Source organism: Patagioenas fasciata, chromosome 1, assembly GCF_037038585.1.
Source record: "Patagioenas fasciata isolate bPatFas1 chromosome 1, bPatFas1.hap1, whole genome shotgun sequence".
Lineage (NCBI taxonomy): Eukaryota > Metazoa > Chordata > Aves > Columbiformes > Columbidae > Patagioenas > Patagioenas fasciata.
Window position 1 is genome coordinate 165884507 of NC_092520.1, and position 12611 is coordinate 165897117.

Here is a 12611-nt window from a genome sequence, read left to right on the forward strand (position 1 = left end):
TCCATTTCACATTTACCACTGAGCACTCAGCAGGTGCTCCCATTTTAGAAAGGAGGTGCTAATGCCTCCAGTCCTTCTCTTATTCTGGTTAGTATGCATCTAATTGATGGCTCACCTCTGGGAAAACAAAGACAGTAAATTCAGGTTAATGCTCCTGAAGACTGGGAAGCATTGCTAAGCATATTAACCCAGCCAAACCCCAAACACTGGCGCCTGCAATAATACAAGGAGAAATGACAAGATTCCTTAGGAATCATACATTAAAAGTAGTCTCCAAATGGTATCAGGAAAAGAACTAGAAATAATGTTTGGAATTTTTTTTCTTGTGTTCAAAGGGTATGATGTACTTGTAAAATAAATATAAATGCATTCTGTGGGTGAAGCCTGAGTAAAGAACCAAATGTTAAGGCCAGATGATTGAGGCAAAAATAAGTGGTTCTTATGGTTACTCTGCCTCCACTGAAGAGTAACACCTCTCCTTCAACACTGAGTTGAAGATGGTACATTCTAAACACAAACAGAAATTCACCTTATCCAACTATAGGTGCCCATGTTTCAGTCCCTGAGGTAGATCTGGACTAGTCATACCTGTCTTTTACAATCTAAAGAATGACAAATGATTTCACACCCTGATTTATCAGATTGTTTCAAGCACCTCCCCTAGGATGAGATGTTCCCTACCATGGATGTGGTTGTTTCTCTCCATTGATCATAAAAGTCTGGACAACTCTCTCAGTTGTGGTCTCTCACTTGCTATTTATTTCTCATCTATTATCAGGTTTCCTTATGAAATCTGGTATGTAAATAATGGTATGAGGGTATAGAGAGAACTGATACTCAAAGCACAGCTGTAGAGCGAAATATTCAGCTGTGGAAACATGCTTCACTGTGGTTACTGTGGCCATTTATATTTACACCAGATAATAAACAGTGTCAGAGCCTCAAAGCTTTGTAGTCCCCATGAGAAATGCACACCTTAATACTTCTGTAAAGTACAAGGCTATTATTCAGAAATCTCTTTTGCATTTTGTAGCTCATTATCTTACAACAGATTCCAGAAGTTACTAATTCATTATACTCTAGAACCTAGAACCAGCTGGGAAGTAAATGGCATGAAATCATGTTTATTAGCTATGCTGAATTGCCTCTTCATAAAATAAATTTACAGTTTCCTAAATACAGATGTTCAATGTTGCATTACTAAATGGTTCAACTTTCAGAAAGGATTTACTGATTTATGTGGTTCAAGGTTAAAGAAATCAACAAGTAGTTATCAAGTATCTATAGAAAAAAGGTAATGTACTAAAGCTGACCTTTGTGCCATGTGTTAAAAAACAACCCTGCCAAATTTATATTCAGTAAACCTACACAAAAGTTGTTTGGAATCACCCTATTTTGTATGTGAAAAAAGGAAAATGCAGGTAACCGCAAAAGAAGATAAATGTATCTGAAACTTCAAAAAATAGTTCACACACATAACATAACAATATCCTTATTCTTTGGAACTGCTGTAATGTAACTTCATGAAGTTTTTCACAAGTAAGAATTAAGCCACCTCTGTGTGATTTTTTCCCCCGATATTTATGAGTAGCATTTGACAATAGACCAAAGCAAAAGATGTGGCAACAAATCCCTTATCTTTACCTTCATAGAGTTGATTCTGACATTCCTTAGATTTGACTGAGAGTGGTTCAGTGTACATGTTAAACTGGCATAATGTTACTGCTAGAGTAAGGAGAGTTCCCAACTTCTACCCACATCTTCATTGCCTTCACTTACTGCCTTGATCTCTTGCAGTGTCACAAGCACCTGTGTATCTGAGCAATAAATCAGACTGGGGCATGGATCTAGTTTGTAAGAAAAAGGAAGGTGATGTCAGCAAAGACCATTTTCCCAGTCTGGCTGAGGATGAATAAATACTTTTTTTACTCACTGGGGCAGAGAACAGGAGGATTGGGGTAGCTTATGTGGGCTACTTCTTTTAGTGCTAAGGACTGTTTAAAAAGAGAAGTAAAGAGAGCTACAGTGAGGGGTGCCCCATAGATTTATTAATATTGGTCTCAACTGCAAAAGACTAATTCAGGGTGTAACTATTTAACCCTAATGAGAAAAGGAGTATATCTCAGTTCTTCCCAGTAAAGAAAACCAGTACTCTTTCCTAGTCATGTGAAATAAAGTTTTCAAAGATTGTATTTTTGTGGCTCTGATCTCTGCTACAATCAGTTTATTTCATCCTACTGTCCTTCACTATTTCAAGTCCTTAGCTTCTGAATAATTCTTTTGCAGTCTTTATTTCATGAATGTATTTTGTGTCATCATTGTTATTAAGTGATTAGAAAGAACTTTATTTTTATTAAATACAAATTACTTATACTGCTTTTTGCATTACTTTCAATATATGATTTTTCAGATTTTGTTCTGTAAGAAACAATATTTGAGCCCAAAATAAATAAAAAGTTCATGTACAGTGAAATGAAGAAAAGCTGCAATTTAGAGATGATAACCAAGAAATAAAATCCTGCAATGCCTATCTTCTTCGTTTATGTTTTTGATTATGCTGAATAAATACTCATAGGTTGGGTTGAATTCTGGAAAAAATATCCAAGTAAGAGACCAAGGAAGCCTTTTAGTAATCTATGTTAAGTCTACAACACTCAAAGACATTCCAATAGAATTCAGAAACAGTAAAACAGTGGTTAAGGACAGTCCACGGATAATAAAAATTGTTTCTTGCAGTACAGTTGGATAGAAATATAGAAAGCTGGTTTATATTAATTTTTCCAATGAGAACATACATGAGTCTTTGGACTTGTTTATGTAACACCTCACACACAAGTATATACACAAAGGAAAAACACCATGTTTACATACACACTGTGCTGTCTTACTCAGTCCACAGGAATGTAATAGTGATGACAGGTAAATAGTGATGAGTGATTCTCAGTCTTGATATGGCAGCTGACACGATTTTGTATGAACTGGGACTTGACCTTAAAATGATGTGAGCACTTGTGGTACCAAAGCAAAAATATCATGAAAAACACTCATGCATAATGGGTAAAAATATGAGATGCAAAGAAATGGCCTCCTGAGTGCTGAATTAGGCAAAAAATGTACAAGAAGTGTTACTTTGGCTAAAATGGAAAGAGAGTTTTGAGAGTTTATTGACAAAATTAACAAAGTACAAAACAAAACCACACCGCCTAAATACTTGAAACCCCTGCCTCCCCCAAAAATACCCAATCAATTTTCAAATGAAAAATGATATTTTGAATTAGAAACAATTTGCATTATTCCTTAAGAACATTGTGGAATTCCAGAAAGAAACATTTTAAACAAAGTGGCATTTTATCATTTTCAAGTATTTCCCACCCCTGTTTTAGCCAGACCAATTAGACATTTCCTCAAATAGATCCATGAACATTCTAGCTCCCCAGAAACTCAGCTTTTAGAGACAGATTTATTTTTCATTGAAAAAGCAAAATCTGCTGTTGAATCTGGATCACATCTGAAGATCTCATCATTGGGAATCTGATGTTGCAATACTACAATATGCTTTTTATCTTCATTCATTCAGTAGAAAGGGAGAGTTTTAGCCAAAAAATGCTTTTTTTTTTTTTTTTTAAATAAACAGTTACATAGATAACATAGAGCAATGATCTGGTTTTATTTTGTGTTTCATCCTGCTTGTGATTTAACTACCTTATTGATATCAGATTATTACCTGTTTCTTCTGAATATAGCTTTGTATATCTTAGAAACTTGGCAACATGCCTATTACACTAAGTGATTTACAGTACCTTAGGAGGATGTCAATATACAAATTTACTTAATAATAGATCATGCAATTCATTGACTACTGTAATACATTAAAAAATCCCCAATATTGGTTTTTCAGTGAGAATAGTTGCAATTAAAATTTTGAGTTTTCTTCCCACTATCATTTTTTAATAGTCACTGAATGCTATACCTTCGAAAAGTTATTTTCTTAGAATAAACACAAACTAAAACCACTGTCTTGATGTTTAGAAATTCTGATGATAGCTGTGTAAGTTTAGAAAAGTTGCTGTAAGTGTGGAGAAGCACGTTCAGCCAAAGAATAATCCATGGCTACACACACTGAGACCAAAATACATAAAATTTATTTTCCATTCAGTCTTTGGAGGGAATAAGTAGAATCTTACACTTAACCTCTGTACATCTGGCTTGTAAGCTTTATTTCAACGAATGAACGTTACCCTTCAGATTGAAGGGACTCTGAGTTTTCCCATTCCCTGCTAAGTCTTTACAACCTTGCTAAATATCAACAGAGAAGTCATTTAGCAGAAAGGGCAATTTAATACTAAAGTGAAATAATTTAATAAAGAAAATGGTTACTGTAAATAGGTAGTGGCATAAAATTATAGATGGTAGGTATTTTCATGTTATGAAGAATCAAGAAAAATATTTTTGGTTTCTTTTTCTCACAATGTACTTCTGCATAAAAGCTGTCCATGCAAAAATCATTCCAATCTATAAATAATGATTAAGATACTTTTGTCTTGAAAATGGAAAAAAAAATATTCTTGAGTTGACCCAAGACAGTACTATATGTGGTCAGCAGATATCTTGCAGGTCAGAGTTGATTGTCTCCCAATGGAGAAATGTGGGTAGGATGTTGTAATCTAAATGATCTGCTTCTGTGACCAACTTTTCTGCTGTAAAGACACTGAAGATGGATCACGTTGTCTGTGAAAGCTGCTGAACAACAGACAGAAAATAGTGAGTGGGTGTGTGGAGAGCTGGTGTCTGTGGGAAAGGCAAGGTTCTGGGCTGAGGGTGTTGAGATCTCAGCTTCTGGATGACGAGCAGTAAAATTTAATTTGTGGAAATCACGTTGAGGCTTTTCCCTACATCGTTCTCAAAATGGATACTGGTTATTCCACCTCTTTGTCAATGACTCCTGACTCCCCTCCTCTTCCTACCACCCAATTACACTGCCAAATCTCACATGGTGTTCACAGAAACGGAATTTTTCCCTGAAGACTACACTGAGTCTAGTTAGTCCTTTTGTCTGGGACCACATGAGATGTAACTGTAGGCAAGTTATAATCTTCTCTTTCTTGCTTATCAGTCAAATACAAAGGTAGCATACATTATATGTGCATTATACATTTTTTATTACCAGCTAACATACATAATTAGAACATAGTCCTAACTATTAATAGTATTTTAAGCACATGTTTAAACTTAAGCGAGAGTGAATCTAATTCTCAAACACTACGCTGAACTGAGACCAACATCTTTAAAACCAATAATGTGGTTATTTCATCTTTTGGATCCAACTTGGCATGCATTGAGTTGAAGAGGGCCAAATTTCAACTGTGCTATTACATTTCCCTCCTATTAGAGCAAAATCACTTTCCTGAGGTCTTAATGCACTAATGATCTAACTAAAACTGTATTTTCAGACAAAATTAATTCAAAATTGAAGATAATCAGATTCAACAGTATTTGGCTCAATACAAAATCTGGACAGTTGAGTAGGAAAACAATATGTAGACAAATTTGTAAGCCTATTTTGCCTCTGTCATTCATCTAAAACCAATAAAAGACAAGCCTTGTTTGCAAGTGGAAGTATTTGGAAAGGAAGTAAGAAGTGAATGTTCCAACAGTGTGATTGCTATCTGTTTTATTTCTTGCATGGACACTCTTATTTATTTTCCTAGGTGTAACTTAACTGAATCCATCCCCAAAGGGAGAATAAGAGAATCTACTTACAGACATCATCTGAACCTCTATTACGAACTAGCCATTCTGGTCTATTTTATTTTGCATAAAAGACAGTCTCAGTTTTTATATATTGGAATAAGAATGGTTTTATTTCACATTTTGTTTGTTGATTGAACTTTCTGTGCAGAGTTGTGGGATGTTATCTATGTGAATCTACAACACTGAAATCTTCAAGGCTTCAGGAAAGTTTGAGACTAGGAAATCTGTGTGTCTTTTATCCTCTGAATATGATTAATGATGCTTTGTGTTTTGCAAGACATTATTAAAAACAGAAGCCTATGACTTCATTGTCTCTGACAATGACTTTGAACATGGGGTCAGTTATTCCACTTTTACATTTCTTTGCAAGATTAAAAGAAAGTAAAAACAATTGCATTGGGAGGGGGGAAACTTTACACAGATGTAACAAAGAAGGATACACACACGTTTTCAATATGCTTCTTCCAATGAAAATTCACCTCATTCATACGATACTGCTGGTAAGCAAACACTAGTGACAGGCAAATCTAGCCATCAGGAAAACATACTGGGTTCAGGATTATCTCAAGTGCCACATGCTAGAATTGTTGAAAACGTTAAGAAAAGAGTTCAGAGTTTGATTGGGGAAATTACAAGTAACAGATGCAATTTCTTATTTGCATTCCTGGACATTCAGTGATTGACAAGAAAATTATCTTTCCGTAGAACTGAAACAAAATGTGCAACAGTGAGGATTTATATGAAAATATTAGTGATCTATTAGATACCAGCACTTTTTTTATTTTCACATAAAATACACTCCTTTCACAAGTTGAACATGCTATACATTTATATAGGTTATATGTAGTAGTGTTTAAAGTGCTGGAAATGCTAGATCTTCCTTTAATATCTAAACAGGAAATTATTCACTCTTTTTGAGCTATTCTGTTCATCTGTGGTGCATTATTTTATTGAATTTCTGCAATGTAAAAGTTATTTTTTTAATGATATCTTCACCTTTTGTAAATATCAACATCATTCCATTGTACTAAAAGCTTAAAGAGGGAACTTAAAGCTTCACAGAAATTGATGGGAAAATCCAAAATTATTTCAGCAACATCGAGGTTTTGCTAAGTGAGGCTGGGAATATGTTTGCAATAGAATCTCCATCTCTTTGCCTATCAACAGAGAAATGTTATCTAACACTCTCAGTTTTCTGCCTTCAGAACACTCATCCAGAGAAGACACTAGAAAATCACAGCACTTTTTCAGCCAGTCCTGTTTTTCGTTGTCTATAACTCAGTAGTAAAAATTGGTCTGTCCAATGAACCTTGCCTGTACCTGTCTAGAAAGCATATGAGACTCTATTACAGAGTGATAAATTCACCTTGTGTATTATCAAGGTGCTTTATTCTGGCTTCTCTGACCTTTTAGTGTTCCACTGGCCTTAAATGATACTGTGACAGATAACACTGCAAAATCAAGTTTATTCGGTATATGGTCAATGAAGGGGTTAATATTGCATTTGAGGTTCTTCTATTTGGATCTTTATCTTAACTAGAATACTTTCCTGAGCTGTCTGATTTGACACTAATCTAAAATGTCTCCTGTAGTCTGATCTATTTTTTCATTTTCTACCCATCTAGTGGTTTTAAAAAGGGATTCAAATCTCCCTCCATGCATGGCTCAAGAATCAGATAGAAGTTATTATTAAACAGCTCACACTAACACTGAAACAATTCATACTAACACTGAAGTTTAAATGAGATGATCTTCAGAGTTAAGACTTGAAAATGAATCAAAACAGTGCAGATATCAGGACCCTTTTTGTTTCTCTGCAGTGAAATAACAAAGCATTGATTTGCAAGGGTGGTTTTACCATCTGGACTTTTTGAAAATAAGATAATGGTTCAGTGAAAATACTCACATTTGCAGATTTCTGGCCTGTCTGTTACAAGGATAAAAGCCAAACAGTAAAAAAAAAAAAAAAGAAAAAAAAATCACAGTGTTTTAGTGTTTCATTTCACACTGGAATGTGCTATTTTCACTGTGAACCATCTCTACGTATATATATCCTCTGCATCCTCTGCTGGCACCTGGTGGTCTGTCAGATTCTGTTAGATTGGCATTGACTCCCTCATGCTGGCACAATACATGTCAGAGACTCCCAGCTACTCACCACTGACTAGCAGCCAGATATTTTTGTCAGATTTTCTCTTGTTAAGAGTATGTTCAGATCTAGTATGAGTTTTCATACCAGGTAATAACTGACAAGAACCACGTAAGTGACCTGGTAAGGTCTCTGTTGCAGTCTTCAGGTGCAGGTTTGCAGAGCTGGGGTGCATGGAAATCCGGAACCATCACAGCCCTTCATAGCTTTCGTCAGAGATTAGAGAGTAGCTGTGATTCCTGAGGTGAAACTCCAGGATATGTCTTTTATACACACAAACATATCTGTAAGTATGTAAAATATATAAAATGCACATTCATGTACATAAAAGATCATTTTCTTGAAAGTCTAACGGAACTGTGTCATTGTTATCCACTGACAGATTCTGCACTTACTTAATAGTAGTATAAATCTGAAGAAGTCCATTACTCCATACAGTAATGGAGCTGATCTAGTTTTAGTTTAACCAAGTGCAGGCTCCTGTCCATTCTCCATGATTTCTTTTCATAATCAGTTTCAGAGAATTACTGTTCTAATGTTACATACACCTCACTGGTTACCAGGCCACAACCTGACCTTAAATTTGTATGAAAAATTAAGTGGAAGGCAGACGATTGAGCTGTGGTTTCTTTCAGTTTCATATCATTGCCCTTGCATCTGGCTGAGGGGGGAGAGGGGGTAGGGAAAAAAAGGCAGCTGCCTGATACCATAATGTCACTTTTAAGTTTTACACTGAAAAAGCACTAAGCAGGGCTTACTCAGAGTCATTTTTCAGCCAATTCTTCTTCCTGGAAATGTGATGATGTGAAGACAGACAGAACTGAAGGAAGAAAGAGTCCAAAAACCATCTCCCTCACTCTATTATTACGAATCACCCCTGTTATAGAAGGAAAACTACACATACCCAGCATGCTTCAAAGAAGGAAAATGATGTGACAAATCCATGAAGTTAAATTAAACAGAGCAGATCTACACAACCAATTTCATGTCTGCATATTTTTCCTTTTAATTAAAAAGTAGTTTGAGACTGTTCTTACAGTACGTGATATCAAGTTAATATAGTAAATCAGAATGTAGTAAGTGGTACATCTGTCAGAAAGAACTTAATGGCTTTAGTTTGGTTGATCAAGTTAATTGAATTAGGGATTTATTTTCTAGGACTAAATTAAAGCTAGTTTATAAATAATGTGCACTTTGAATTAAAACTTGTATAGTGTTTCAACTACATATCTTAACAACCATCCCTTCAGGATTTTAAAACATTTAAATTTCAGTAAGTACATTTTCAGGTTAGCTGGTTACTCTTACTAGCATGCATAGGTTCCAGAATTACACAAGACATGACTTTAAAAATTAGACTTCTTGATTTTCAGTTCATATTCTTCCTTCTCTTTTGTAACAAGTAAATTTTACACACCAGAAATAAGTGCACTAAAGTTATTCAATAGCACGTTTCCTCTATGCTCTCACTGAGGCAGATGATCTGACAAATAAATTATGCGGTAGTTATAAAAATGTGGGCAATTAACAGGGGCTAAAATATTCACTGTTGCATTTTTTTTGTGTATTAAAAAATCCTTTGCTATGGTGGGAGACCCTATTTCAGTGCAAAGCCTCCTCTCAAGAATTATAGAAATGTTCTCTCAAGAGCACTTGAACAGAATTACTAGTACAGCAAAACTACAGTAAAGTGGTAGGGATTTAGGATGTTGTCAACTGATTTTGCAACATAACTTACTTAGAAATCTTATTCTTCCTTGGGCACAGACTGCAGTCTAAAGAAGAAAAGGAAAGCAGAATTATTTCCTTCATATACACAAAAATCACCAAGAAATATTGTGGCCTCCTAAAAGAGAGTATGTTGGTGGCTGTGGACACTTACCTGATAGAAAAGTGCAAGTTCTACCAAACTTCAGGCACTTCTGTATCTGAGTTGGTAATATTAAGCTACCTATCGATTAACAGATTAAAACCAGAACTTCTAAGACAGGGTTTGCCTGACCTATTTTGGACTTTTCTGACTGAATGAATTTGGCCGAGATGTTCCTGACTCTCTCCATTGATTTGTGTGATTAAAATAGATCTAGATCAGATGAATCAAGCTCCTTGAGGTATGGCTTAACATAGGTTTAAAGGAAATAGCAGATAAGAAGTCACCACTTCTTTTCATGTTCTTTTTATTAACGCCTTTGCCTAAATTATAGTGTTATACGGGAAAATTTGAAGACAAATGCATTTGCAAGACTTATTCTCCATGGTTTTCTGCCATCCTAATGAATTAAATTCGGTAGGGTCATCTGGAATTTCAGTGGATAAAAAAGCAATTAGGTCCATTGTTTTTGCTGACTGCTATCCAACTTCTAACAACTCTCAGGACAAAAGATACCTTTGTTAAAATGTCAGCACTCTTTCCCTTCAACTGTGATGCAAGAGTTCACAATACATTTTTCTGACCTTTCCTTCCTCATCCCCTCAAGTAAAATTAGGATACATCTACCCAACAGATGACAAAGTAACTTTAAAAGAACTGGGTTGAGAAGATGAGGTGTGGTGTAAGATCACTGTAAAGATACAGAACTGTTTGCATGGTTTCAGAACAGAGCAATAATATATTTCAATTCTTTGAAATTACTAAGGACAAGCCAACACTACCATGATACCACAGCCAAAGTCAGACTGCTGGCTAGGTCAACTGTAGTTATTACTGTAGCTATAACCTGACCCAAATCTATTGAAGGACTTACTACCTCTGTGAAATAGCTCTCCAGGCCTTTCCTGGTAAAATTTTAACTAGTTTTTTTGTTTGTTTGTTTAGTTTAGTTTAGTTTAGTTTTGTTTTGTTTTGTTTTGTCTTGTTTTGTTTTGTTTTGTTTTGTTTTTAATGGCTATTATCTACTCCATTGACTTCCAAAACACTGCTGACCTTCAGACTTTCTCACATATCAGCTTGTACAACATTTAACTGATCTGACTGAAAACAATGCAAATGCTATGCTCTATAGATTCATGGGCCAGCTCTGGACCACTGACAGTGACCCACAGTCCATGGATCACAGTGCAGAACCACTGATTTACACCTTTTTGTTCCCTTATTCACTCAGGGCAACCAAACATTGTCCCATAACCTACTTTAGCTGGTAATACACAATTAAGATGACTTGAAGTAAAAACACTAATGCAACAACAATTCTTCTTTTAATAAACATCCACATTCCTTTCCAATGTGTGGTGTTACTGAAATCTGGAGAATAGAAATGCAGATAAAATGTGGCTTTGATTACAAACAGGGGTTTTTTTTGTTTGTTTTTTATAGTTTGGGTGCAAAAAGAGCTACATAATCAATAAGTTCCAGAGCAGTGGTAAGTTAATAAAGTCATTCAGATGCAGAAAAAAAATTAAGAATATTAATCACCACTGGGCAAGAAATCCTATTTATTTTCTGGAAAAAACAATTGTTAACATTATGGTTTTGGTTTATGTTAGTGTGCTTGTTAATAAGAGATTCAAATTAATTTCAGCTGATGCCAGGAAAAAAAAAACATGTTCAATATAGTTCGGTAATACATATGTGTGGAATACCATTGCTGTTTTATTAGACTGTGAAATTACTACTCACTCTTATGGAATAATAAAAAAGAAATATTATGGAAAGGGTCTTTATGCAATTTTCAGCTATAAACGATAGATACGTTTTATACTGTAGGCAGTAATATTCCTTCTAAATGTATAACATACAGCACTTTAATGTGAAATGAGGGAATAGGCTACCCAAACTGAACACCATATGCTATGGCTAATGACCCATGGAATTTGCAAAGAAGAATCGTAGTGTAATTATTCCTACTTAGCAGCATTATGGAGCAGTGGATGGCAGGATTTACAGTACTATAATCTAATGACATTCCTCTGGAAGGTTTCTCAAGTTTTATTTTAGATATTAAATTCTAATTTTTTATTATTGTTTTGTCTAATGAGTAAGTAAATACCATTCAGAGGAGAGATACAGGCATTCATCACTTCTAATGTAACTGTTTCTCCAGAAAGAGCCACAGTATTGGTTCATTAAAAAAAAAAAAGAAAAGAAAAAAAGAAAAAAATAAAAACAACTTAGCTTTACCTGGAGAAAAAAACCTGCAGGAAACACAGTCTAAGGCAGGCATTATTATGCTAAGTAAACTCAATATCCCATATTATAAAGAAATCGGAACAAGTTTTTTAGTTATGAAGTAGCAAAATTTGTATTTCCCTTAAAGGAATAAATGAAGCATCATAGTAATATATTTTAACATTCAGGAACTTATAAATCCCTAAAATTACAGTATTATTTCTATAATTTTAATGGCAAGATATGGAAAAATAAATTCTTTATAATTTTTAATTGGAACTTTAAATGTATATAACATTTAATGATAATTTATGTTGTATATTCAAGCTTCATTCATTAGATTTATTACGCTTAGAGATAGTATAAAGAGAGTTACTCTACCAAAACTTCTTCATTTATGCAAAATACTGGATCTTTAGAGCTCATGGAAAACCTGTTTTAGTGTTCTTATGCAAAATGCTGTAGAATTCTGTTTTAATTAAGATTCTATGGATTCAATAAACCAATTACATTATATAAATTCCTTAATGGATTTCATCATTGTTTCAATATAATACATTATCTTATCTAATTTCCTGTCTAGTTAAAAGTCACAAATAATGTCAG